The 26,529-nt window shown below is 45.7% G+C and overlaps 1 protein-coding gene across 2 annotated transcripts in view; it reads right to left on the bottom strand.

Moving 5' to 3' along the window:
* Window positions 1-26,529, bottom strand: part of WASHC1 (WASH complex subunit 1) — an 820,361-nt gene that overhangs the window by 404,856 nt on the left and 388,976 nt on the right. The gene's annotated exons all lie outside the window — the stretch shown is intronic.

Raw genomic sequence — 26,529 nt, forward strand, 5'->3', positions numbered from 1 at the left:
CAGAGTGACTGACTATGTGATAGGTCTCCGAAGGAGAATGTCACACATGATGGCAGAAGCTAGTGATAACCTGAAAGCTGGACAAGCTTTGGTCAAGCATTGGCATGATCAAAAGGTTAACATGGTTGAGTTCACTCAAGACCAGCTAGTTCTCGTTATGCTCCCAACAAGGCAGAGGGCCTTGCAAGACAAATGGATGGGACCCTTCAAAGTTGTGGGAAAACTTGGAGAGGTCAACTATCTGGTGGATCTGGGCAGACCCAGGGAAGCTCCTAGAGTCTTCCACACCAACCGACTGAAAGCGTACATCTCCAGACCTGAAGTAGGAGCCTTGCTTCTAGCTTCAGCAGCCGAGGAAGAAGAGAGTGAGTCTCTCCCTGATCTCCTCAGAGGTGTACCTTTAGATGAAAAAATTGAAGGAGTCAATCTCTCTTCAGATCTGACACCTGAGCAACAAGAGGAGTGCAAATCTATGTTAAATCAGTTTGCCTCCCTGTTCTCACTCTCACCAGGCTTGACCCCTTGGGGACAGCACGAGACACTCACTGGTGACTGTCTGCCAGTCAAAAGCAGAGGATACCGAATGTCAGAAAATGTGAGAACCCATATCAAGGGGGAGGTCAAGAAGATGCTTGATCTCGGGGTAATAGAACCCTCTACTAGTCCATGGTCTAGCCCAGTTGTGTTAGTACCAAAGGCAGGATCCAAAGACTTGAGATTCTGTGTGGACTATAGAGCTCTTAATGCAGTCACCAAGACTGATGCCCACCCTTTACCCAGGACAGATGAGTTGGTGGATAAACTTGGTGCAGCCAAGTACCTCGGCACATTTGACCTTAAGTCAAGCTATTGGCAAATAGCCTTGACAGACCATGCCAAGGAGAAAACTGCATTTTCCACCCCAGTTGGCTTGTACCAGTTTAAGGTCATGCCTTTTGGATTAAAAAATGCACCTGCTACATTCCAAAGGATGGTGAACCAAGTTCTAGCTGGGATGGAGGACTTCTGCATGGCATACTTGGATGACATTGCAGTTTTCAGCCACTCCTGGGAGGATCATGTGAACCACCTAGGACATGTTTTGCAGGCTCTTGGACAGGCCAATTGGACTATCAAGGCAAGTAAATGCCAGATAGGTCAAAGTAAGGTGGTCTACCTTGGGCATGAGGTAGGAGGTGGAGAAATAAGGCCTTTGCTCAGCAAGATTGAAGCTGTGCAAAATTGGACAACACCTACTACTCAAACCCAAGTGAGAGCCGTCCTAGGCCTCACTGGGTACTACAGGAATTTCATTGAGAACTATGGGACCATAGCTTCTCCAATGAATGTAATCTCCTCTCCAAAATTCCCTAAAAAGGTCAAATGGAATGAGGAGTGCAATCAGGCCTTTGAAAACTGAAGAAAGCTCTTTGCCAAGCTCCAGTATTGAGAGCTCCTGACTACCACCAAACTTTCATTGTACAAACTGATGCTTCCAATGTAGGCATAGCTGCAGTTCTAAGCCAACTGGATGAGAAGGGTAGGGAGCACCCCATTTGCTTCATCAGCCGTAAGCTGAAGGATCCTGAGACAAGGTGGGCAACAATAGAAAGAGAATGCTTTGCTATTGTGTGGGCACTGAAGAAGTTTAGGCCATACTTGTATGGTTCTACGTTTGTCATTCAGACTGACCACCAACCCTTGAGATGGTTAATGCAAAAGAAGGGGGAAAATCCAAAACTATTGAGATGGTCAATCTGCCTGCAAGGGTTTGATTTCACCATTGAGCACAGGTCAGGGTGTCACCATCAAAATGCTGATGGACTCTCTAGGATGTATGTCATCGACTAGAGGTATGAGGTTCATCCAGGAGTGGATTAACTCCTCCTGTCCCTTAGTCTGGGGGAGGGGGGACGAGTGTTAGGGAGAATTCTCTGTTTAGGCTGAATTTCCTAACCTAATGAGTCCCCCAGCAGCTTTGCTGGATTTTTGGGGTTTATTTTGTTCTCCTGCCAAGAGTGAGACTCTTTTACCCTCACTCTTGGGAATGATTTGAGTGTGTTTCTTTGAATCTAGATGTGTTTAATTGGCTATGGGGTCTTTTACTCCATAGGGCTTCATGTGTTTTTGTGATGTGTGTTACACAGCACCCTCAGTGCAGTGACACAGGGGTGTCATAGTGACTCCCCAGTATAGACGCCATACCCTGGGACTGACTACTGTCTCCCAGGGCATGTAAAGTCACCATTGACTTTACTAGTGTTAAATTCTGAACAGAACCAGTACAAACCATCATATTGTGGGCGTACTGGCTGGGGCAATTCAATTGCCCCGGGGTCTGTTAGTCGAGGGGGCACGTCTCCGTCCCCCCTGATCGAGTTTTGGCTGGTGGCAGTGGATACTACTTTTTATATTCTACCGCAAATATTTTCCTATGGGATTTCCCATTGTTTTAGGCTACTACCTTTATTTAATTATTTATGGTAGCCTCGAACATACCGCCGGTTTATTTAATTAATATTAATTCTCCGGTTGGTATTTTTTGCCAAAACTTGATTCTAAAATGGCGTTTGTGTTCTCTTCTGTGACTCCAACCCAAGTCGAGCCCTTTGTTCCACTTTTTGGCGGGCTTCTCCACAGAAGCCCTCCAAAGTGGTGCCACTCTGTCTGGGGTACTTAGGAGGGATGGAGGGAAATTTAGGCACCCTGGACTGAGTTGCCTAGGCAACTCAAGTCGCACTCCATCCTGATTGGCCCAAGTGGTGAGCCGGCCGGCTCACCACTTAGCATGTTTGAGTGACAGCTAGGCTGAGTGAATGGGGGTTTGCTGCATAAAAGCAGGGCTTTGGGGACTGGAACTTCATAAGTCGCCACAGGACCTAAGAATCCGACAAGGGAGAAGCTGAGCCGACCTGCCACGGCACCACCACCGGTGAAGCCCTGCTGGACTGCCTCACCACTTTTCCCAACGACAGAGGAGATCTCCCGCCGGAGAGTCTTCTTCCTTTGACTGGTGGGGATAACCAGTTTCACCGTCTTTTCACTTTCCCAACGTACCTCGTGGCTGCCTTGCCCATGCCAAGCACCCCGGCAACCGGGATACCACGTTTTACCACGACCGCGAAACAGGTACCACCTTTAACCGGAAAACTCCGCGGCTGGTTTCTTCCCTGGTAGTGCAACGACCTTCATCTTTCCTCCAAGTCGAGATCTTCTCTTCCCCTGGACGACGACGCAACTTGCACCCACTACCAGGAACAACTGCCACCGCTGGAGGATCTTTCCCACTTAAGGTACCGTGTCCCGCCTGGCTTCCCTTGCTACCGACTGTACGGGGTAGATTTAGCCCCCGGCTTTCGAACCTGGGTTAGTCTGGCACACCCTGGCTAAACTTTCTTAAGCCTCTCTAAACTCTTTTTGAACCCTCTGCAAGACTTTCTAAGCCTAGTGTAACTCTGTGATCTTGGGCGCATTTGTGCTCTGCTCTCTCTAAGAGGGAGCCCAGCCTTTGGACTTGGCTCACCAGTGACTTTTTGCTCTTCTGCCTTGCTAACAGTGTTCCTGAATCTTAGAGTGGTGTACCTTTCCATATTCTGTCTTTTTCCCTCCCTTTCTCACAAACTTATTGGAGTGCAATCTAGTTAAGCGCTCACCTCTGTATGAAAATAAGTGGTGTTTTACTGTGACTTATCTGATAAGGAAAAAGGGGTGTATATATTACAATAGTAACTGTGTTTAGAATATTTTACAATAAGAGTGCTGGAGTGTTTCAACTGTGTGTTTTTAAATAAATAATTATATACTTTGATACCAAAGCTCTGGTCAGTGTTTGCTTGTATTGTATCTGAGTGCCTATTGTGTATACTTTGCATACTGCCTAACTCTTCTTGAGGGAAGTCTGACTGCTCAGCCACAGCTACCAGGTAAATCTGAGTGGTGCACACTGCTACCAAGTGGGTTTACTACCAACACCTGTAGTCTTAAATCTTTTGCAGTGTTCCCTAAGGAAACTGCACAGGTTTCTGCCTAAAAGTGCCAATGAGAAGATTCCGGCTCAATCATCAGCTGGGTTGTACCGGAATGCAAGGCGATTGTAATTGCGTGATTGCTGAGCACGGAATTGTGTTTCTGATCTGCTGTTTCTTGTTGACGTCTTTCAGCCTCTCTCAGCCTGTCACGTTCATTCTGTTGAGACCGAAGCAGATCTGAAGCTGCAGAACGCAATCGCCGTGCTCGCAACCGTGCAATCCTGAAGTCTGGCTGCCCGTCGCTATGCTGCTTCCTCGGCACGTATTTGAGCCATTCTAAATCAGAAACATTGAAATGGAATCTTAAAATATTTTTGTATAGCGTGTGTTGCTTTTATGTCCAAGAGATGGCGCTGTTTTTTAGGAAAAGAATGTTTTTACCCGTCACAGGTGTGACATCTATGTATATTATGTATATAAAAACACGCGCCTAATTGAATGCAACGTTGTGTCAAAATTTCAAAGCAATTGGTGAAGAACTTTCAGAGATTTAAGATTTTGAACAAACATTTACATTTCTATTTATATAGAAGATTATGGTGGTCAAGGTATACTTTTGATAATCTTAATGGATGGTATGGCTAGTAAACATGTGAAAAAGTACTTGCAAAGAGGAGCACAGAAAAAGATTGTGCCGTAGTTAAGTGAATCTACACCACATAAATGCATCAGCAATCAATGTGGGTCAACATAAAAGACTTCATGAACGGCCACACAGCCAATGCCTTCACCGATTGAGACAATGTTTGCTTCAATGGCCTATAGCAGGAATACAAAGCTTAGATCAGGTAAGCTTAAAGTGCATAAAGATTCCATAAATGGAGATAAAGAACGCTGGTGCAAGGATTTTTATTTCCCCTTAGGGTATTGACATTTTCATTATCCCTCTAAAGGAAAATGGCTACAAATAACATTGAAAACAGCCTAGAAGGGTTGACCCAGATTTCCGACAGCCCTTCCTACTAGCTGGGTACAAATATAGTATTTACAAAACCACTAAATAAAAGTACAACATTTGTAAGGCACAGCATATCGCACTATGCCTCAAAGGGCCTAGCAAGATGACCTGGGGAACGTCAGTTAAGAGATCCAAAGGAGGGGGTTAGGAGTGTGTTGCAGAAAAAGGTTTTTCTGCTTCAGCAGTCACCAACTTTGTTGTCGAGCAAGTGACTTTTCCGGATAGCTGCATATTGTGTTCCCCGATGGGGAAACAAGACACTGGTCTGCAAAGGAGAGGAAAAATGCGTCAGAAGGGAGATCTACTAAAGGGGAAGCTGACCTAAAAGAACATCAAAGATTTGTAAAGTGGGGATGGAGTTTATGATAGCTTGCATGCCTGTAGGGTCCCTGTAGAGTAATAAAAAGGGCTCACACATGATGTTCCTACGAACATGCGGATAACCCATGAGGGCAATATCTAGTACCTCAAAGCACTGAAATGAGTTAGTAAATGGTGAATAATGAGCTTCAATTCCACTCCAGTGTGCCCTTGAAGTATGGAGTCTTGTCTGTTGGGTGTTATCACAACCTGCCAGACCTCAGGCATAAAGATCTGTGATTGCTCAGCCAGCTAGGAGTAGTAACACAGCCCAGAGGCCTGAGCGCAAGGTGAATGCTGTAGACACAAAAAGGCAAGAGAAGTAAGAAAATTGGGCAGTCATACGCATGGCCAAATGCTGGGGTACGAGTGTGCTTGTGATGAAATGGTTACATTTACTTTGAAATATAAAGGATAGATCAACGAGGTGAAATCCTCTGACTGTCCAACACAATTCCTCACGCACACCCAGAAGAAACCGATAGAATGAAATGCTTATTGAGGGTGCCATTGACCCCCAAATAGATATAGAGAATTCGATTTAATGTTGAAAGAGTGTTATAGCCAAAAGATTGAGTTCCCTTAATTTATGCCTGAAACACATGGGGGTTAGCCGGGGCTGATTGGAATTTAAGACAACACAGATAGATAGAAAGAGGTGCATTGGAGCCAAGATGACGACACTCGCACAGCATTCTAGGCAGCTATCTCAGAGTCAGGAGTCACAGCAGAATACACCGCGGCTCGGAAATACAAAAATACCAACCCAGAATGTCATGGCCACCAGGAAGCATCGTTTACTTAGCAAGTTCCAAATGGAAGTGCTTGGATTGTCTCCAGACTGCCCCTTCACTCCTCATTACCAGAAGTGCCACCTGTCAGAAAATCCGTCTGTACGCGTTTTGGGCGTTATGCCAATTAAACATACAGGAGATCACAAATCCCATAATCGGAGGAATCAGCATGAAGGGATGAAGAGATATAAGGAGGCTTCAGCAGCTCGACAGACATCACTGGACAGGGCAGGCACTAAGGGCCTCAGCACGAGTTTGGCGGTAACCCTTAAATGCAGCGGTAACGCTATTACCGCCGCATTTAAGGGTCCGCCAAATCACACGCTTGGCGGATTTCCGCCCAGCTGTGAGCTGGGGGCAAATCCGCCGCAATTTTGCCAATTTCTGGCGCTATTACCGCAGGCGGTAATAGCGCTGGCAGTAATAGCACCAAACATTCCCCAATGGGGAATGAGAAATTCCAGAATGGGCCCAATGGGGACTTACCGTTCCGCCAAACCCGTGATCCGGCGCCAATAGCGCTGGGGGGTATTAGCGCCCAACTCGTGATGAGGCCCTAGCAGACACTGCAAATTAGGCGATGCTCCACTGAATATTGCAATGCATTTTTAAGTGCTAAAGGCATCTTTTAATGTGGGTAACCTCTCATGAATGAATGAATGAATGCGCAAGTGATTCCACTATGTTTTGCAGCTGTTCGATAATGAATTAAGGGGTTATTAGTAATTGTTTAAAGGTTTTTTGTTATGACAGAACTGAGACCCAAATGAGCCTATGTATCCATAAAATGCCTATAGGCAACACACATAAGAATTGTGACACTTGGATGACAACAGAGGGTATTTACGCTTTTTAGGGTTCTTGGCGAGAAGGGAACGCTGTACAGGGTAGATCAGTATGATAGAAACATGAAGGTAATTCAGTCTGGAAATACAATGTGAGGATAACCAAAATGCAATTGACCAATTACTAAAAACCAGTTGACATCAACAGCGGGTCTTATGATGCAGAATAATGAAATGCACACAAGTAAAATGCAACAAGCAACAAGCAGAAAAGAGGTTTTTTTTTTTAGAACAATCTTGAAAGAATATCATCACTTGATATTTTCCTTGTCAGTTTGTTACAGACAACACAATTTAACATGAATTAATTCATTACGACCACACCAATTAAGGTTTCATATCATGTATATAAGAAATTGCATCTTGCCCTGGGGGGAGCCGGGGCTTGAAACACGTATTGTCAAGTAAAGGCGCAATACAAGCATGGAGATAGCTTGATGATGGAGCGCAATACAAGCATGGAGATAGCTTGATGATGGAGCGCAATACAAGCATGAAGATAGCTTGATGATGGAGCGCAATACAAGTGAAGTGGGAGAATGGAAGACCAGACTCCCGTCCTTCACCTCTCGCGCTTGGCCTAAAGGGTCACGACCCAGACACCCGCCACGAGAAGAGTTTGTTCATCTACCAGACGACCAGATACCCTGGTACAGGAACATACGGATGTGTCCATCTGCCTGGCCAGCAGCCCGCACTGGCCATGCCGACACCTGCGGCACGGACCAACTAGACTAAAATCTACACGTCGTTAGAGATGCCATGACGACCTAGCCAACGGTTAAGCACACCTGTGCAAATATACACACTGGACACTCCCGCACCAATCTACACGAAGAATATACCCAGTGCTATGACGTAGGCGACAGGCATACTCACGGACGTGCATCTTTATTATTTTTTACTTAGGCTTTCAAAATGCAGAAACGCAAGACGCGTCATGAACTCATCTAAAAAGCTTGCTCACGCTTCTCTTAAAACCAGTTGCCACCATGAGAAATATAATGAAGACACGATACTGGTCATGAAACTATATGGTACTGTAACCTAAAGCACCTGTGCACCAGACGGACCCACTTATACACCAGGCCTAAGTAGGCCGCAAGCAAGAGCTCCCGTGGACATTAACAAAACAAGAGTCAGGTTGCTGATCCTGCAGAATGAGCCCGGCGAAGCAACCAGCCAAGGTCGCAATGTTGCAAACCCACATTCCAAGAGCAAATCATCAAGGGCACGATGTTGCAACCTCGCACGCCGCGCACCAACGTTAAAGTCACACCTGCAAATTAAACCAGACACACAGTGGAAAAACAATATTAATTGTGCAGAATTCTGCCTCAAACACGGTCCCACCTCACGTGACCAAGCCGAACCTGACGAGATGCCAAGCCCAGGAGAAAAGAGGCGTCTGGATCCCTCGTTACGAGACACAGGCAGATACACTTGAAAGGATCAATGGACATTTGCGACAGTGGGAGCGGTCAGCCTTCCAGCTATGAATAAATCCTCACATTGTCTGCACGTACCCATAGTGAAACATTGTTGCAAATTGCAGGTACACCGAGAGCTGGGAACAGCGGTGGTCCCAGGCTGGGAAGCTCACGGGCGCACCAATCAGAACATGGGGCTCTTATCACTGACGCCAGTAATATTAACCAATCATTAGGAGTCTTCATGTAACAATTCTCATGTATCTAATTGTAGGGACAACCCAGATATATCACCTGACTAACCTTCGTCCACTCATATTATTCTCTATACGTGTGCTATACTAACCCTACCACTCGAGCAACCAATTAAGAGTGGCAATAGGTTTTTTGTTAACTTTCTAAAGTGACGCGAGTAGCGCGTCATAATACAGTAAAAAGGGCCTGCGAGCCCCACGATTGTGTGTGTGTCAGGACGGACGCGTACGCTCCTTGACCCATCCCTGCCGTTTTTGTCTAATAAACAGCAGAGTCACCTTGCTTCTTGCGTGTGTCTCATACTCTATCTCATCTGGGATATACGGGAGGAGTTGGGGCCTCCCTGCCCGGAGGTCTGCGGAGGGCCCGGCCGACCCCGGCAGAATTTCCCCCCGACAAGTTGGAGGCACTGCTGAGATCTGTTTAAGATCCACCTTTTTATTTTTACTTTTTCCAGGCACTCCCGTTGCGAGGAGGCCCGGCGGCGCGGCCCCCTCTGCCGTTGCCCCCTTCTGAGGACTACAGGACCATCGCGGAGCTGCGAGAAGACCGGACAGCGCAATCCGGATATTGGCCCTCGGGAGCCGGTTGAGAAGTATCCCGCCCGCGGTTGGCGAGTGTCCAGACGTGGTCCAGACGAGGGGAGGTGGCGAGCCGCTTGGAGGGGTGCACGCAGTCGAGCGGCCCTGCATCGAGAGAACTTGGTGAGCATGACACGCACAACAAGCAATGCGAAATTGTGAGGGAGGGGGGAGGAAGTAAATAAGGGGGGAGGGAGGTGTTGTACAGGTGCGCGGCGAAGGTTTAACAACTTAGTGTTGGCAATGGAATGAATGGTAGTGAAACGAGTGCGAGAGCAGTCGGCTACGTCACGCGAAAGAGGGGGGCGGAGCACGAAAACATCACGTGCGGCCGCTCGTAGACACTGATTGGCCTAGGTCGCGACCACGTGTAAGGGTGGGTGTGTGTGTGGTTTCCTACGATTTGGCATTTATTGATCAATGAGTAGATGAGGATCCCTATTGTTCGAGCAAGAAACTCGATAGGTAGATGACGTTTCCCTGTAGGCGGTAGCTAAGCTAGTTGCCCAATACGGAAGATAATTGGCTGGTTAAGCCCTCCTGTTGAGGGGCGTATCACACGCAAGGCGACGCAGCGTGCGCAGTCCGATTATATTATTGATTTGATTACCTTGTTCCAGGAGTGACAGGAAGACAGCTGTAGGGTTAGCGGGGGTAGATTGCAAGTGTATTTTGAACTTAAAGAACATATGAAGAACTTACCAGTAGCTCGAAGAGATCGGTGACGTCACCAGTAGGGCTTTAATAGGATATCACGAGCACAAGGCACATTGGTTTTGAGAGTGGTGGGGAAGAGAAATATGGTAAGGGAGCGGACACGGAGATAAACGGTAAACGAGTTGATCGGGGAAAGGAGAAAGGGGGAGGGGCGTGGCTGCGCACGGAGAACGCCGGCCACGGCGAGTGTAAAAGGGGGAGGAGAACGTGGAAACAGGACGACCGTATAAGAGCGTCATAAGGGGTACGCAGCCGCAGGGGGCTGCGTGCGCTTTGGCCGCAGGGGGCCGTAAGGGTGTTGTATGAAGAAAGAAAGATAGAAGGGAATATACAAATTTAAAACATGCATATATTTTTTTTTTATTTTATAATTTTGTCAAAGGATTGTCGTAAGTCCCCAAACTCACGGGGCCAGGTAAACAATATAAGGTTGTATATTGTAAACTGCTAGTGAGATAAAGTGCTACCAGATAGGAGAAGGGTAACAAGTGGAGCGCTACTATGTCCTACGGGACAGGGTCGGGAGGGTGGGGGAACACCCTCACTACCCCACTACAACACATATGCACCACACTGCCACCCCATAGGGAGAAACTAATTAAGTACAGCATAGAATGGACCCAGGGGACGGATAACAAAATGCTAACACCATGGCCGCCTAATGGTAGCTTCGATCCATATGCCCAACATTCACTGCTAAACCATCTGCACAATACATACAAGGGGAAGAAGTTGGCAAACCATGTGGAGGTGTTTAACTTATGGAGGATGTTCCAGGGGTCCCGACCAGGACCAAATGAAATGTTCACTATGGGGGAAACACCGGAAGAAAAAGAGATTAAGAAGGAAGGAGAGGATGGGAAAAAGGGGAGTGAAAGCACAAAGAACACGGGGAACGGAGGAGAGGGAGGAGAAAAGGTTGATAAATCAGATGACATAAAAAAGGAACCAAGCAACAAGATACCCATAACACAGGGAGTGAAAACAGAGGGAGGGGGGTTGTACCCTTTAAGAGAATTAAGCGAAATAGAAGGAGGACAGTTAAGGGCGGCTGAAGGATACTCGAACCCGGCATACAGCCCTCCACCATATGTGGCTCATAGGAAGATGCCAGTGGGGGTGGGGAGGATTGGAGAAGAGCAGACTGTAGAGATAGGAAATGATGAGTGGGTAGCTGCACAGATATTATTAAAATTACGAGGTTCACTAACTGGAGAAGAGAGGGAGGTAGTAAAGAGAACAGACGAGGATAGTGCCAGAGAGAGTGAAATGAGGGGGGAGGAGCTATTACGGCAAAAGGAAGAGATTTTGGAGGAACGATTAGCAAAGCTAAGGGATGAGCAGAATGAATTGATCAAACAGCTCGAGAGGGAGGAAAGAGAGAGAGCGAGGAAAAGGAAAGAAGGTAAGAACGAATTGGAAAAATTAAGGGAACGAAATGAGGAGCAAAGGAGAGAAGCTGAAAGGGTAAAAGCAGCAGCAGATAGGGTATCAAGAGTAGTGCTGCGAGAGAAGAAGAAGAAAAAGAAATGGCAATATGGAAGAGGAGGTTACTATCAGAGACAACTAAGAAATATGAAGAATGGAAGGTAATAGAGAGTATAGTAGAAAGAGAAAGGGTGAAATGGGAAAGGAAGAAAGAGGATGAAAGAATATTGGAACAGATGAGCAATGAAGTGATGGAGGAATTGAAAAGAAAAAGGGAGGAAAATAGTAGGGAGATGGAGGAGAGAAGTGAAGGAGGAAGAGAAGAGAGGAGTAGGGAGAGTGAAAGATGGGGGGATGTATATAGAAGCAGAGAAGTAGCGACAACATCAGCACTAGGGGGAGCAGTTGGTAACGGAGAAAAAGGAGAAATAGATCTAATAGACTTACAAACAGTAACAATAAAAGGGAAAAAGACAGAGTGGGGGATGCCATTTATGAATGATTTTTGTAGTGAGGAGGAAGAAGGAGTGGAGAGGGAAGGAAGAAAAAGTGAAAGGGAAAGCTTAGATAAGCTATACCTCACTCGAACCAACATAGACTCGCCATGGATCAGTAGGAGAAAGGAGGAGCTGGAGAGAAGTGAGGAGGGAGAGCAAGGACTAGTGGAAAGACAAACCCATGAAACCACACCATCCCCATCACGCCCTCCCCCATCGCACCCTACATGCTCAACCACCTCACGCTCGCTGCGCAGAATAAAGCTCGCGCCCTTCATAGACGAACTGACACCCTTTGCATGTCGGCTTAGAGACCTCCCTAGTCGCAGGCAGGACAGACGAATAAACATGCCCACATTAAATACAGGAAATGACGAAAGTAGGGGAAAGGATGGAGAAGAAAGAGTTAAGAGCAGGGGTAATAAGGACGAAATTGAAGATGTAAAAGAAACGGGAGAGGAGGACGGGTGTGAGGACTCGATATTATGGAACGTAAAGGGTGAAACGAGACACAACTTAATGCCACTGTTGGAGAGAGGAGGGGTTAGACCACAGTATGTCCCTTGGAAGCATACAGATAAAGAAAATATAAAATGTAGGCTTCCATCATTAAGTGGAGGTGCGGGTAAGTGGATATATGAAATGGAAAAACACACCGCAGGACAGAAACTAGCAGTAGGAGATGTAAAGGGCCTGTTAATATCAATATTAGGGGATAGAGCGGATGACATTTGGAAGAGAGCGGGATTTCATGGGGTAACAATAACAAACACATCGCATGATGGGGCACCCTTTGCAAACTGCAGACATGCACTATGGCAGGCACAGAGTACAGTACCCAGACACATCAGACATAGGAGCAATTACTTCCCGTAAGATGCGTGAGAATGAGGATCCTGTTGATTATATCCAGGATATCCAAGAGAAGTGGCGCATGGAAACTAGAGAGCAATGGGATAAAACACCAGCAATATTCTATCATATACTAGTACAAGGGCTCCCAGAAGGAGTTCAGAAACAACTAAAGAAAGTAGTGGGAATGGAAGCAAAACCATGGCCAGAAATACAACTGACTATAGTACATCACTGCAGGACATGGCAAGGAAAAATGAAACAAAAGGAAGAGGACAGGAAAACAGAAGAGGCTAAACTAGTACAGAAAAAACTTACTAAATACACAATGGAAGGGGCACTAATAACTACGCCCACAACAATGGCCCAAAGCCCCACACAAGTAGTGGCTGCACAAGATCCCGCCCAAATAACACCTTCACAGACTATAACACAACAAGTGCCGCCACTGCAATTACACACACCAAACATGGGAGGAGGGTACCAAATGCAAGGAGCTGGGTATTATAATTATAACAGGGGGAGAGGAGGATTTATGAGAGGGAGAGGATACGGATATAACACCCAACAGCAGGTGGGAGGACTTAGAAATTCCTACCCCACAGGGCAACCAGTATACCAGGACAACACAGGGAGCTTCCCATGGCAAAGCAGGGAACCACCCGTGTGTTGGAGTTGTGGATTATTAGGACACATGTCACGCACGTGTAGGGTCAGGCCAGGAACACCAGCATGGAATGAACAGGTACAACCTAGGACCTCACAAGAACAGCAGGGCATACAACAACAGCAGACGTTGCAACAAGGAAGTGAACAACAACAACAAATAACACAACAACAGCCACAGACATATTCACTGCCACAACAACAGGTAGCGATAACACAACAACAGCCACAGACATATTCACTGCCACAACAACAAGTAGCGATAACACAACAACCCCAAACGCAACAAACACAATTGGGTAGGGTGACGGTCTTGGGACACAACCCTTACACAGGAAATGGCCAATCATTGTACCCTCAATAGGACAGCCCACAGACGGCCTTGGTGTGTCCCATCCTGACAGTAACACCTAATAGTGCGGAGGAGCCACGCATAGAGGTAACGATAGGTGACAAAAAATTATCATTCCTTGTTGACACCGGGGCAACCCGGTCTTGCATAAGGGAAGGTAAATTTAAGATGTCAGGCGAAGCCATGAACACCCAAGGATTCTCTGGGGCTAAAGGGTTGGTTCCCTTTACTGATAACATTCCCTTATCTATTGGAGATTATGATCTGTCAGTTCCACTTTTATATTATAGTGCCTCACCAGTAAATATATTGGGGAGGGACATAATGAATAGGTTGAATATGACGATCTCCTTTACAGAGGACGGCATAATTTGCTCTACTCCAGGGATTAACATGCTCGCAGCACGACAGATTATGCAAGCATACTGTGGACAGACAGCGATTAGGGCGGAGCCAGTAGATGGCGAGCTATTCCAGTATGGAACAGATATGGCATTTGCATGGATGCCAGGGATAGAAGGGAAAATATGGAGGAGGCCAGCAGCCTATCTGTTCCGACCAGAAACACCTGTTAATGAACCAGAAGGAAAGGTGGTTCTAATGGACATTGAGAGCATTATTGCAACAGCTGATTATATTGCTGTGCACGCCCAAGATAAAGAAGGGAGAGCATGGAGGGCAGTGATAGCACTAGCAGAAGGATGTAGGCTGACCCAGGTGTCAGATGAGGAGCTGTTCTCAGAAGAAAAGGAGGAAGGTGAAATGGTGTTCATGATGAGTGTAGAAATATGGCTAAAAGTGGCTCACAAACAAGTAGCACAGAAAATTGCGATGGCACTTGAGGCACCCGCATGCACCCCAGTACCCTTCTTTAAGGAGGATATGTCAAAGGTACCCAAATCATTGTGGACGATTAGCCCTTATGACGTGGGGTGCATAAAAAGCATAGGGGGAGTAAGGATAAAATTGAAAAAAGGTGCCATACTACCCAGAGTGAAACAGTACCCACTGTCAAAAGAGGCAGATGAGGGCATATATGAAACCATAACGGCCCTTATAAACAATGGCATATTGGTCCCCTCAGAATCACCATGTAACACGGCTGTGTACCCAGTGCGCAAGGCTAAAGGGGGGTCTTGGCGCTTCATACAGGACCTCAGGCCCTTGAACAACATAGTAGAAGCAGAATATCCAGTAACAGCAAACCCGGCCACAATATTGTGTGGCATTCCAGCGGAAGCATCACGATTTACAGTGATCGACCTTAAAAATGCTTTTTTCTCAATACCATTACACCCAGACTCACAAGATTTGACATGCTTCACTTACCGAAATACAAAGTGGAAACATACCAGATTGCCACAGGGGTATTGCGAATCACCCTCAATTTTCAATAGAGTAATACAGATGGATTTGGGTAACATTGAAGTGGAAAGCACAGTGTTACAGTATGTGGATGACATAATAATTTGCAGTACAAACGAAAGTAAATGCAGAGAGGACTCCTTAAAGATGTTGACAATATTGGCTGAAAAAGGGTACAAGGTAGACATGGAAAAGATACAATACTGTCAAGAACAGGTACTTTACATTGGCCAACTCATATCCCAACATGGAAGAAAGATTGCACCACAAAGAGCACAGGCCATTTCAAGCACTCCAATGCCACAGACTGTGAGGGAACTGCAGCAATTCCTGGGGCTGTGCAACTACTGTAGAGCATGGGTATTTGATTACAGTTCATACATAGGACCCCTGCTTGAGGCTTTAAGGGAAGCTAATAAAGGGGAGAAAAAGTTGGGGTGGACTATGGAAATGAGAGAGGCCTTTGATGAATTGAAAGATGCGATATCAACTGCTCCAGTACTGGCATCCCCAGACTATGAGCGACGATTTTTTATATTTTCACATTGCGACTCAGCAGTGATGAAAGCAGTATTGGCCCAAAAAACAAGCATGGGCTATAAACCAGTAGCATTTTACAGCGGTCACTTGGACCCTGTGATGTTAGGTCACTTCCCTTGCGAACAAGGTCTCGCTGCAGCTGCTTTTGCAGTGGAAAAAGCACCAGCAATAACCATGGGGTGTCCAACTACTCTGTTTGTGGAACATGCACTATTTGCAATATTGAATAAACCTAAATCCACCCTAACCACGCAGAGGGCATCAGGTTATGAGATCATTTTGTCTAGAGCTGAACTAGCAATTGTTAGATGTAGCACGGTTAACCCTACAAGGTTCCTAGCAGAAGTAATTGAGGAGGGAGATTATGCCCATGACTGTACCCAAATAACTGAAATGTACTCATGTACTAAAAAAGTTGAAGAAAACGCACTAGAGGGAGGTGAGCTTTTGTTTATTGATGGGTCATCAACTATTGATCAAGGAGATGGGATACGGAGGACTGGGGCAGCAGTGGTAAAAATGATGGAGGCGCCGGTGTGTGTGGCTATGAAATGTGTACAATTACCACAGCATTACTCCGCTCAAGCCGCGGAACTGGTTGCACTAATATTGGCATTGAAGGAAAGTTTTGACAAACGAGTAACCATATACTCCGACAGTGCATATGTTACATCCACTGTCCACTCAGGGCTATCAAAATGGAGAAGAAGAGGGTTTAGGAGAGCTGATGGCACTCCAGTGCAACATGCCCTCTTATTGGCTGAACTAATTGAAGTAATAAATGACCCCCAAGAATTAGCCCTAGTAAAATGCACCGCACACACCAATGGTGAAGACCACGTCTCAAAAGGGAATGCAGCCGCAGACGCACATGCGAAATATGCTGCATACTTTGGTGAGATATGGAACCCCCCAGAATCACAGAGAGGGAGAGGGAGGGGAATGGCTAAGGAGATGTTGATAAGAGAAGGGTACACCCATCTCCCAGCCACGCAGATTATGGAGCTACAAGCGGCTGCACCAATGGCCGAAAAAGAAATATGGGTAAAAAGAGGATGTACAATGTCACCAACCGACGCACCATGGCGCCAGGGTGGCACTGGAAAAGTTGTAATACCATTGGCACTTTTGAACACCGCCCTGAGCCAATTACATCACCCAGCCCACACAGTCAAGGAAGTAATTGCAGCACGAATTAGAGAAGATTGGTTCTGCCCCGAGTTAAATTCTCATGTGTCGAATTTTATCAGCAATTGTCTAACATGTCAACAGTTTACGGCCGGTCATACCCTAAAAGTAATAAGAGGTACTATACCCCGGCCAGAGGGACCTTTTCGGCATCTTCACATTGACTATGTTGATATGATCAACATATGTCAAGGTAATAGGTATATGATTGTAGTAGTATGCCCATTCTCTAGGTGGATTGAAGCAGGGCCCTGTTCACACCCAGATGCATTTAGAGCAGCCAAATTCCTAGTAAGGGAGGTCTTCCCCAGGTGGGGAGTGTGCGAGGTGTTAAGGTCAGACAATGGCCCGCATTTCGCAAACAAAATGTTCCAGCATATCACATCCTTGCTGAGCATAAAACACAAATTCACATGTGCATACCACCCACAGGCCAACGGTGTATGTGAACGCCTGAATGGACTATTAAAGGAGGCAATTGCAAAGATACAACAAACAACAAAGAAAAGCTGGTTGTATTGCCTTCCATTAGCCCTATTTGAACTGAGGAATAGGCCAGGGTCCGACCACCACCTCACCCCACACGAGGTGGTTACCGGACGTCAAATGCGCCTTCCCCTAACGCCAACGTCAAGGGCATTCACTGATCACGAAAGCACAGCAAGTGTTTTAGGTAATGAAATGTACCAATATGTGTCTTCTTTGATTACTAGTGTTGTGTTTGTGTCTCAACAGCTCGAGCGCACACGGGGCGGGTCTACCAGCAATCAACAAGAAGGCGCCAATACAGAATTGGAAAAGGAAAACCTGTGTAAACTTGCTAAAGGTGACCACGTGCTACTTCGCAATTTCAACAGGAAATGGAATGATGAACGATTTACTGGCCCCCATCTGTTAGAGGAAGTATCAACAAGAGCAGTAAAGCTAAAAGACAAGCGTGCCTGGAACCACCTACATGATGTAAAGATCTACAAACTGCAGACCCGCCCCAGCGCCACCGACAGGTCCATTGGGAGAACAGCAACAACATCACCAACGGCGGAAGAGAGTTCTACCACAGCCAACGACCCAATTGTTCCCATACCCTGTCACTCCCCAGCTTCCCCGGAGACAATAACTGACGAAGAAAGGGGTGATCCCCATACTGCCCACCCCATGGTCACACTCTCAAAGAGTAAAAAAACTTCCGCCAACTGAGCCCAAACCCCCTGCCCATTGACCCCCAAATATAGTAATACCTGAACTGAAGGACATTGCCTGCACAAGTACACATGTAAACACGTGAATGTTCTCTTTTTCTCTTCTCTCGCACATACAGGAACTGCGTATTATTGTATTGTTAAGAAAATAGATAACTAACAAGTTCACTGCCCAGGCGTAGATGGTACTCCCAGACGCTAACTACCCGGAAGAATTGTCACACCAATTTGTATACGAAATAAAAAGGCCAACGTACCTGAAAAAGAGAAGGGTACGTGTCTACTACACAGCATTCCTCTTGGCCATAGAATATTCAATGCCCCACCTCCGCCCATACTTGCCGGTCCTAAGAGATAGATCACTTAGAGTAGCGTGGGAACAGCTCTTCGCCTGGGCACTGAATGACTATTTGATAGGGAGAGCTTAAAGAAAACCAACAACTAACATTTAATAACAAGCATTTTGAGAATTTTCAGGCAGGCAACTTTAACGTCGCAAGAATACGCTGCCAGGACTGCAGCAAGGTAAGAGCAAAATGCCGGTGAGATTAGCATATGTAATAAAACTAATAGGGATTTTGATGATCACCGGGTTCTTGGCTGCCTCTGTATGGCAGTACAGCTATGCTATTCATTTTATTGCTGCACCCAAACCTAATACACCCCCGTCCCCTGCTGCAACAGGTGTTACGTCAGGTGATAGTAGTAACATTGCACCCAAGCAAAATAGAGTTAAACGCAGCACATACTCAGACAATAAAGGTATTGATAATTATATACAAGATTCAGCACGTCTCAAACAACATATGGTACCAACACATGACCCGCATTGGTAAGCAGACAACAGAGGACAGCTGCTACGTTTGCTCATTAATACCATACGCCATGAGTGCTTCTCGAACATTTGTTGCCACAGAAATAGATGAAGACAGCACAGTGCATAATATACTTGGCACTGTTCCAAACGAAAGGAAGATTTCAAGGGACAGTGGTGCATATGACATGGAAAACACGAGACTCATACCCATATGAAAACAACTTCCTCAAGACCTATTTGAGTTACCACAAGAGCAGTTTACATGCTGAAGCATTCAGATACATAACAAGTGGTCCTGCAAAAGGAGAAACAAAGAAAGTAACACTGCAGTATCTACCATGTGATTGGTACGCCACTGAAGTTCCGGGTAAACAAGGATGTTGGGAGAGGCCGCTGGTGACGATAACCGGGAAGGTGTACCTGGACAACAGATGGGAGATAGGAGTGATTGGCAGCAACATGGTAACAAAAGAAACTATCTCAACTATCGAGGCACACAACCACCGATGTTGGACGACGTGGATCAAGTACGTACCAATGCTCACGTGGGTGGAAACGGATGAAGACCCAATAACAATACTGCCGCTGACTGCGCCCAAGGTATGCTACCAGCATAAAGGAGAGGTGGACGTAGGATATAACACCAACTGTGCAAGTGTGATGGAGTTACCTGAGGGGGGAGCAGGAACAACAGTAATAATGGACCATTATTGGGCTTGTGGAGAAAAGGCCTACCATACACTGCCTCCCCTGTGGAATGGTGTGTGCACAATGGTGCACGTCAATGTACCATCACTAGTGGTACCCAAGAAGCATGTCAATGTGGCGAACTTTCCCAAAATGGATGAAGGGGACAAGAGAAAAAAAGAGATCTGCACCACTTCAGGAGGAGCAAAGGAACAGGACAAACAGCAATGATACTGTCCTAAATAGAAGGAAAAGACAAGGAGAACCTCTGACAGGAAATTACCTGTGGGGAAGGTCGGAAACGGCACTCACTTCAATACCGCCAGAACACAGACTATTCAGCAGAGCAGCAATGTTCTTCTCCTCAATAATACATCCGGGACTGCAGGCTTACGCAAACGCAAAATGGCTCCAGATAACTAGATGGGAACTAATGATGACCATCAATTCTACAGTGAATGGATTCAACGCAATAAAAGAGGAGCTGCGAGCTATAAGGATGGTAGCACTCCAGAACAGATATGTATTGGACCTTCTCACAGCCATGGAAGGAGGAGTTTGTGCAAAGATAGGACAATCATGCTGCACGTTCATTCCTGCCAACGATGCTGACAATGGTACACTGACAGAAGCAGTTTCACAATTGGCCCAGATGCACTCCAAAATGATGGATGAAAGTAACGGTGGATAAGAGCTGGTTTTCTCTATTATGGTCATGGATGCCATCCTGGCTGTCAGATGGACTGAAAATTATAGTGGGTTGTACTATTTTGGCTGGAGCTACACTGATCATAATAAGATTTTGGAAGGCCCGGAAGGCACGTACCACTGACGAGTTGCTTGAAATGGTGGGTATGCACCCCTTGATGCCAGCAGATGACGGCCAACACACAGGCGTGATAATACAGGAGAGGGAGAAGTTGCGCAACCAAATCATCACCAACCATCTAGACCCACCATCGGTGAAGATCGAGAACCCAAGAAACCCCAGGAGCTACATAGGGAAATGGGTATACTGTACTCCTGGAGGAACCTGTGAATATATGTATTGGTCATTTGAAGATCATGTGAAAACCTATGGACATCTAGGAGGAATAACTAAGATATGGCGAGTAAGAGGAGATAACGAAAAGGATATGTTTGTGGTCGACAAGTCGACCAGAGGGGGGACTGAAGTGGGAGAATGGAAGACCAGACTCCCGTCCTTCACCTCTCGCGCTTGGCCTAAAGGGTCACGACCCAGACACCCGCCACGAGAAGAGTTTGTTCATCTACCAGACAACCAGATACCCTGGTACAGGAACATACGGATGTGTCCATCTGCCTGCCCAGCAGCCCGCACTGGCCATGCCGACACCTGCGGCACGGACCAACTAGACTAAAATCTACCCGTCGTTAGAGATGCCATGACGACCTAGCCAACGGTTAAGCACACCAATGCAAATATACACACTGGACACTCCCGCACCAATCTACACGAAGAATATACCCAGTGCTATGACGTAGGCGACAGGCATACTCACGGACGTGCATCTTTATTATTTTCTACATAGGCTTTCAAAATGAAGAAACGCAAGACGCGTCATGAACTCATCTAAAAAGCTTGCTCACGCTTCTCTTAAAACCAGTTGCCACCATGAGAAATATAATGAAGACACGATACTGGTCATGAAACTATATGGTACTGTAACCTAAAGCACCTGTGCACCAGACGGACCCACTTATACACCAGGCCTAAGTAGGCCGCAAGCAAGAGCTCCCGTGGACATTAACAAAACAAGAGTCAGGTTGCTGATCCTGCAGAATGAGCCCGGCGAAGCAACCAGCCAAGGTCGCAATGTTGCAAACCCACATTCCAAGAGCAAATCATCAAGGGCACGATGTTGCAACCTCGCACGCCGCGCACCAACGTTAAAGTCACACCTGCAAATTAAACCAGACACACAGTGGAAAAACAATATTAATTGTGCAGAATTCTGCCTCAAACACGGTCCCACCTCACGTGACCAAGCCGAACCTGACGAGATGCCAAGCCCTGGAGAAAAGAGGCATCTGGATCCGTCGTTACGAGACACAGGCAGATACACTTGAAAGGATCAATGGACATTTGCGACAGTGGGAGCGGTCAGCCTTCCAGCTATGAATAAATCCCCACATTGTCTGCACGTACCCATAGTGAAACATTGTTGCAAATTGCAGGTACACCGAGAGCTGGGAACAGCGGTGGTCCCAGGCTGGGAAGCTCACGGGCGCACCAATCAGAACATGGGGCTCTTATCACTGACGCCAGTAATATTAACCAATCATTAGGAGTCTTCATGTAACAATTCTCATGTATCGAATTGTAGGGACAACCCAGATATATCACCTGACTAACCTTCGTCCACTCATATTATTCTCTATACGTGTGCTATACTAACCCTACCACTCGAGCAACCAATTAAGAGTGGCAATAGGTTTGTTAACTTTCTAAAGTGACGCGAGTAGCGCGTCATAATACAGTAAAAAGGGCATGCGAGCCCCACGATTGTGTGTGTGTCAGGACGGACGCGTACGCTCCTTGACCCATCCCTGCCGTTTTTGTCTAATAAACAGCAGAGTCACCTTGCTTCTTGCGTGTGTCTCATACTCTATCTCATCTGGGATATACGGGAGGAGTTGGGGCCTCCCTGCCCGGAGGTCTGCGGACGGCCCGGCCGACCCCGGCAGAATTTCCCCCCGACACAAGCATGAAGATAGCTTGATGATGGAGCACAATACAAGCATGGAGATAGCTTGATGATGGAGCGCAATACAAGCATGAAGATAGCTTGATGATGGAGCACAATACAAGCATGGAGATAGCTTGATGATGGAGCGCAATACAAGCATGAAGATAGCTTGATGATGGAGCACAATACAAGCATGGAGATAGCTTGATGATGGAGCGCAATACAAGCATGAAGATAGCTTGATGATGGAGCGCAATACAAGCATGAAGATAGCTTGATGATGGAAATAAATCTACTACAAAATACAAGAAAGTTTTGGCAAATAAGTGTTTATAATTCAATGTGAGGAATGTGCAAAACATTCACAGATTTCAAGTAAATAGGAGACAATTTTGGATGCTGAATCTCTATCTGTTTGAAGGTGTGAGCAAAACCTCAACAACTAGATATTCGGTCTAGTGCAAACCATCGCCAACATCCCATTTCGAATCCCAGAGTCTGCATTGCAGCTTTCAGTTGGTTTTGAGGGAGCAGAGGATGCACCAGCAGCTTTAACATATTGCATGCACAGAAGGAGCAGCTAAAGTAGGTGCATATCTGCTGGGCCACACTTGCCAACTCATCTACGGAAGGGGCCTGGCTTATGAAGCGGGTCAACACAAGATGGAGGACGTGGAAAGAAATCAGGGCCCTCTATGGTTTTGCCTAGCCACAAGGCTAAAACATTATAGCCATTGTCAGCTACCACAAACCCATAAGGACTGAGCCGACGTCTAACAACCTCCTCCAAAGATCAACAGCTCTGTGGGACCTACTGTCAAACTCTTCCATAGATAATGTGATCTGCTGCCAGAGTACATTAGGGTGGCTGCTCTCCTGGGCTTTTCTGATGAGAGGTACCGGGGATAGTTACACCGTGTCAGGTGATGGCCACAAAATCTACACCTTGAGCGCTGATCCACAAGTCCATTATTAGGTGGACGTTCAACATGGTGGTATAGGTGTGGTACTGAAGTTCGGATAAAGAAGTGTTGACTTTGAATTCCCCAAGGGGATCAACAAGGCCAAAAAACTGCCTGAAGTCTTGGTTCCCTACAAAGGAACAGGCCCGTAAATCTACTGATGCCATTATACCAATAGATGAAGTTTTTCATGTCTTTTGTGATACTTTATGTCACCCTCCGAAGTCTCAGCAATTATGGGTTGGCCTACTGGAGGATTGGGGGGGGGAAATAAGTGGTTTATGCTCTCTGGGCTATGGAGGCCAAGATGATGTTCCGAGAGGACTTGTGAAAATCAGTGCGTTAGCAAGTTTCTATGGTATGGTCGTGTGGGATAGGGGTGCAAATGCACCAATGGCCTGCATTTAAGGGATGAGATGCTGCCCGGTCTTCCTTCCCTTTTGCCAATAATGTGCTTGATGCAATCTCATGTGAGCTCATGAGAAACAGGTGCCCAAATTGGTACCCAGCCTCCCTTGCAATAAACTTTTTTGCATATCTGTGGCAGGTGGAAATGTACCCTTGTTTCGGGAGTGCTTTGATAAGGGCTAACCTTTGTTCCTTATTGGGGATCTGGTTGTTTGCAGTCAATGGTTGGTAGTTGTTGACATACTATCAATAGCGTGTTTTTTCCAGACCATTTTTGTAAACAACTTATACTGGCCCACATGAAGTGTCTGAAGAATTCTTCCTGGATACAGTGCCAGAACATTTCAATTATATGTCTCTGTCAATGCCTGGACCATTTTGTCCGTCTGTTGTCTTACTCGTTCTCTGTGGCATCACCAATGTTGAATTTAGGGGATGTAGCCTAATTGTTGTCGTATTCTTCATTTATTGTCTATATCCAACAAAATAAAATGAGGTAATTTTCAGGAATCAGTCATCATCCCTGGATTGCTCGCTTTGTTGCTGAGTGGATGTCATCTCTTCTCCCACTTTGGTCTTGGTTGATGAGTGCTCAACATATTCCTCCTCCAGAACACCTCCTTTAGAACCTGATGCATCTGCAAAGGCACGGCATGCATTTTTTCTTCCCGACGCACCAGATTCTTTGGAGAAAGATTCCCTTGTTCTTCACAAAGGAAGAGAACTGCTGCCACGACTAACCAATGTGGCCAGCGAAGAGACCCACACTACAGCAGATCCAGACATGTTGATTTAATTCACTTTTTCTCTTTAAGAATTGTACATGGGTTTTCAGTGCTTTGGCTTCACCTACCTCCACATGTAGTTCTAAATGATTTGGTCTTGTTCTTCACTTACTAAATAAAACTGGGATTGTCAGTGCTTTGTCATTCTCTTCACCTACTAAATGCTCCTTGGGTTTTCGGTGCTTTTGCCTTCTCTGACGCTTACAAAATGCATGTGGCGTTCTCAATGATTTTGCCTTCTCTGGCTTCTATATGCATCTCGGATGTTTTGGATATTCCTCTTACACTTACTAAGTGCATATGGGTTTTCCAGTGCTTGGCCTTCTCCTAAGCCTACTAAATGATTGCAGGGTGCATCCATAAATCCCTACTTATTTGTTAACTCTACTTAGACCTTAACAACTAAATTCTAGTTTAACCTACACTATCATAGCTACACCTTCCCTAATAAGCCTGAGCCACTCTTTTCTTTTTCAATGGCCAACCACCGACTGTCCAGAGTTTGTACTCAACTGTCTTTGAACAGAAGCAAAATCCAACCCAGCAGGATCTCGCATTGAGAACCTCTGGAAAACCCAACACCCTGGTCGAACCCCTGGATATTCTAGGAGTTCACGTTTTGCACAAACTGTCTCTGCCCCTGCTTACTGGTAACATATGCAGCAAAACAAAAATGCATGACACTAAGTGCAAGAGAAAGTATAATAAATCAGACCGTAGTATTTTGTATAGTAAGGCAGGGTAAAACGGAGAATAAATAACTGGTAAAGTCATACAGATTTCCGACATTACAGAATCAAACGACAAGGTAGTAAAGAGGAAAAGTAATTTGTCTCAACTGTAGTAATTTTGTCAGTTTTAAACAATTGCAAATTATCACAACTGCAGCAGCGAAATGACGATGTCAGTCAGTACAATGATTCATTTATTTGGTGAGTGGGCAGGTTTTATTGGAAACATGACAAAATAGTTAACTTTCAACACTTGAAAGCTAGAAAAGTGCTGGAAAAAAAGACTACACATCCTAAGTCCCTGCTAACAATATATGCAGTAATATGAAATGCGCAATGGTTAATAAGTGCAAGAGACAATGTTACAATACATATCAGACCGGATGTTTTCCTGATAAGAAAGGATAGTACTGCGTATAAATTATTGGTGAGGTCTCACAGATCGCAGAGAGGGAGCTGGCTGTAATCCTCGGAAATAGTATGATTGTTGAGAATAAAATACCTTCCCTTGGTAGATAAGGTTGTAGTAGTGAGGTGCAGTTGCAGTTAGGACCTTCACCAATCTGCTAACAGTCATCTACAATCGCTAACATAACCCCCTCAATTCCGTGTTTGAACTGAAATTGGATTTGAATTGGATCCAGGAGCTGGTTGGTTAAGAGAAAAGACTGAAGTTGGGTGGTGATCAGGTTTTTGCTATGAAATTAAAGGGCGGTGAATGATCAGAGCTTGCTTTAACAGTATGGTCCAGAGTGGCTGCTTCAGCACCAGTTTCATCAAACTGATTTATTTTTGGGGATTGGAGGAGGAGGTCAGGAAAAATGTTCCGCTATGCAATGCGGTTAACACAGATGAGATATGCTACAAGAAAAGGGAACCACAATATATAAAACACATCATACAGGATCATCACTATTTACAACCTGCAATAGTAAATAAATACACGGTTATTGATTTAAAAACAAACATTCAACCTATTGATAATAACATATTAAGCTAAATAATTCACTATACATTTTCTAAAAGGTGCTTAGTTGTGCCTGTAACAAAATACTGCTCTATTGCCCTGTCCACCTTATATCTCCCCTGATCTCCATCTCATGGCAGGCCTCGATCAATTACAACGCTGCAATTCACCCCAGCCATACCGAGCATAGAGATGAGCCACTCCATCCGCAGATGATCATTATCCACAAGGAGACATTAAAGCTTGGCTTGAACACCCAATTAGGGAAATCCAAGAGCTAAGCTTAAGCATCAATTTCAAGATGATAACATTAAGGCTTAACAGTAACCAGGAGCAATAAAATGGAGCAGATTCTTTCTTACAGTTGTGATTAATGATACTTGGTGTAAGAGTATGCATTCAACAACCCCATCTTTCCAAAGGATGA

This window comes from Ambystoma mexicanum, chromosome 12 (genome assembly GCF_040938575.1).
Source record: "Ambystoma mexicanum isolate Mex_15411 chromosome 12, UKY_AmexF1_1, whole genome shotgun sequence".
NCBI classification, from domain to species: Eukaryota; Metazoa; Chordata; class Amphibia; order Caudata; family Ambystomatidae; genus Ambystoma; species Ambystoma mexicanum.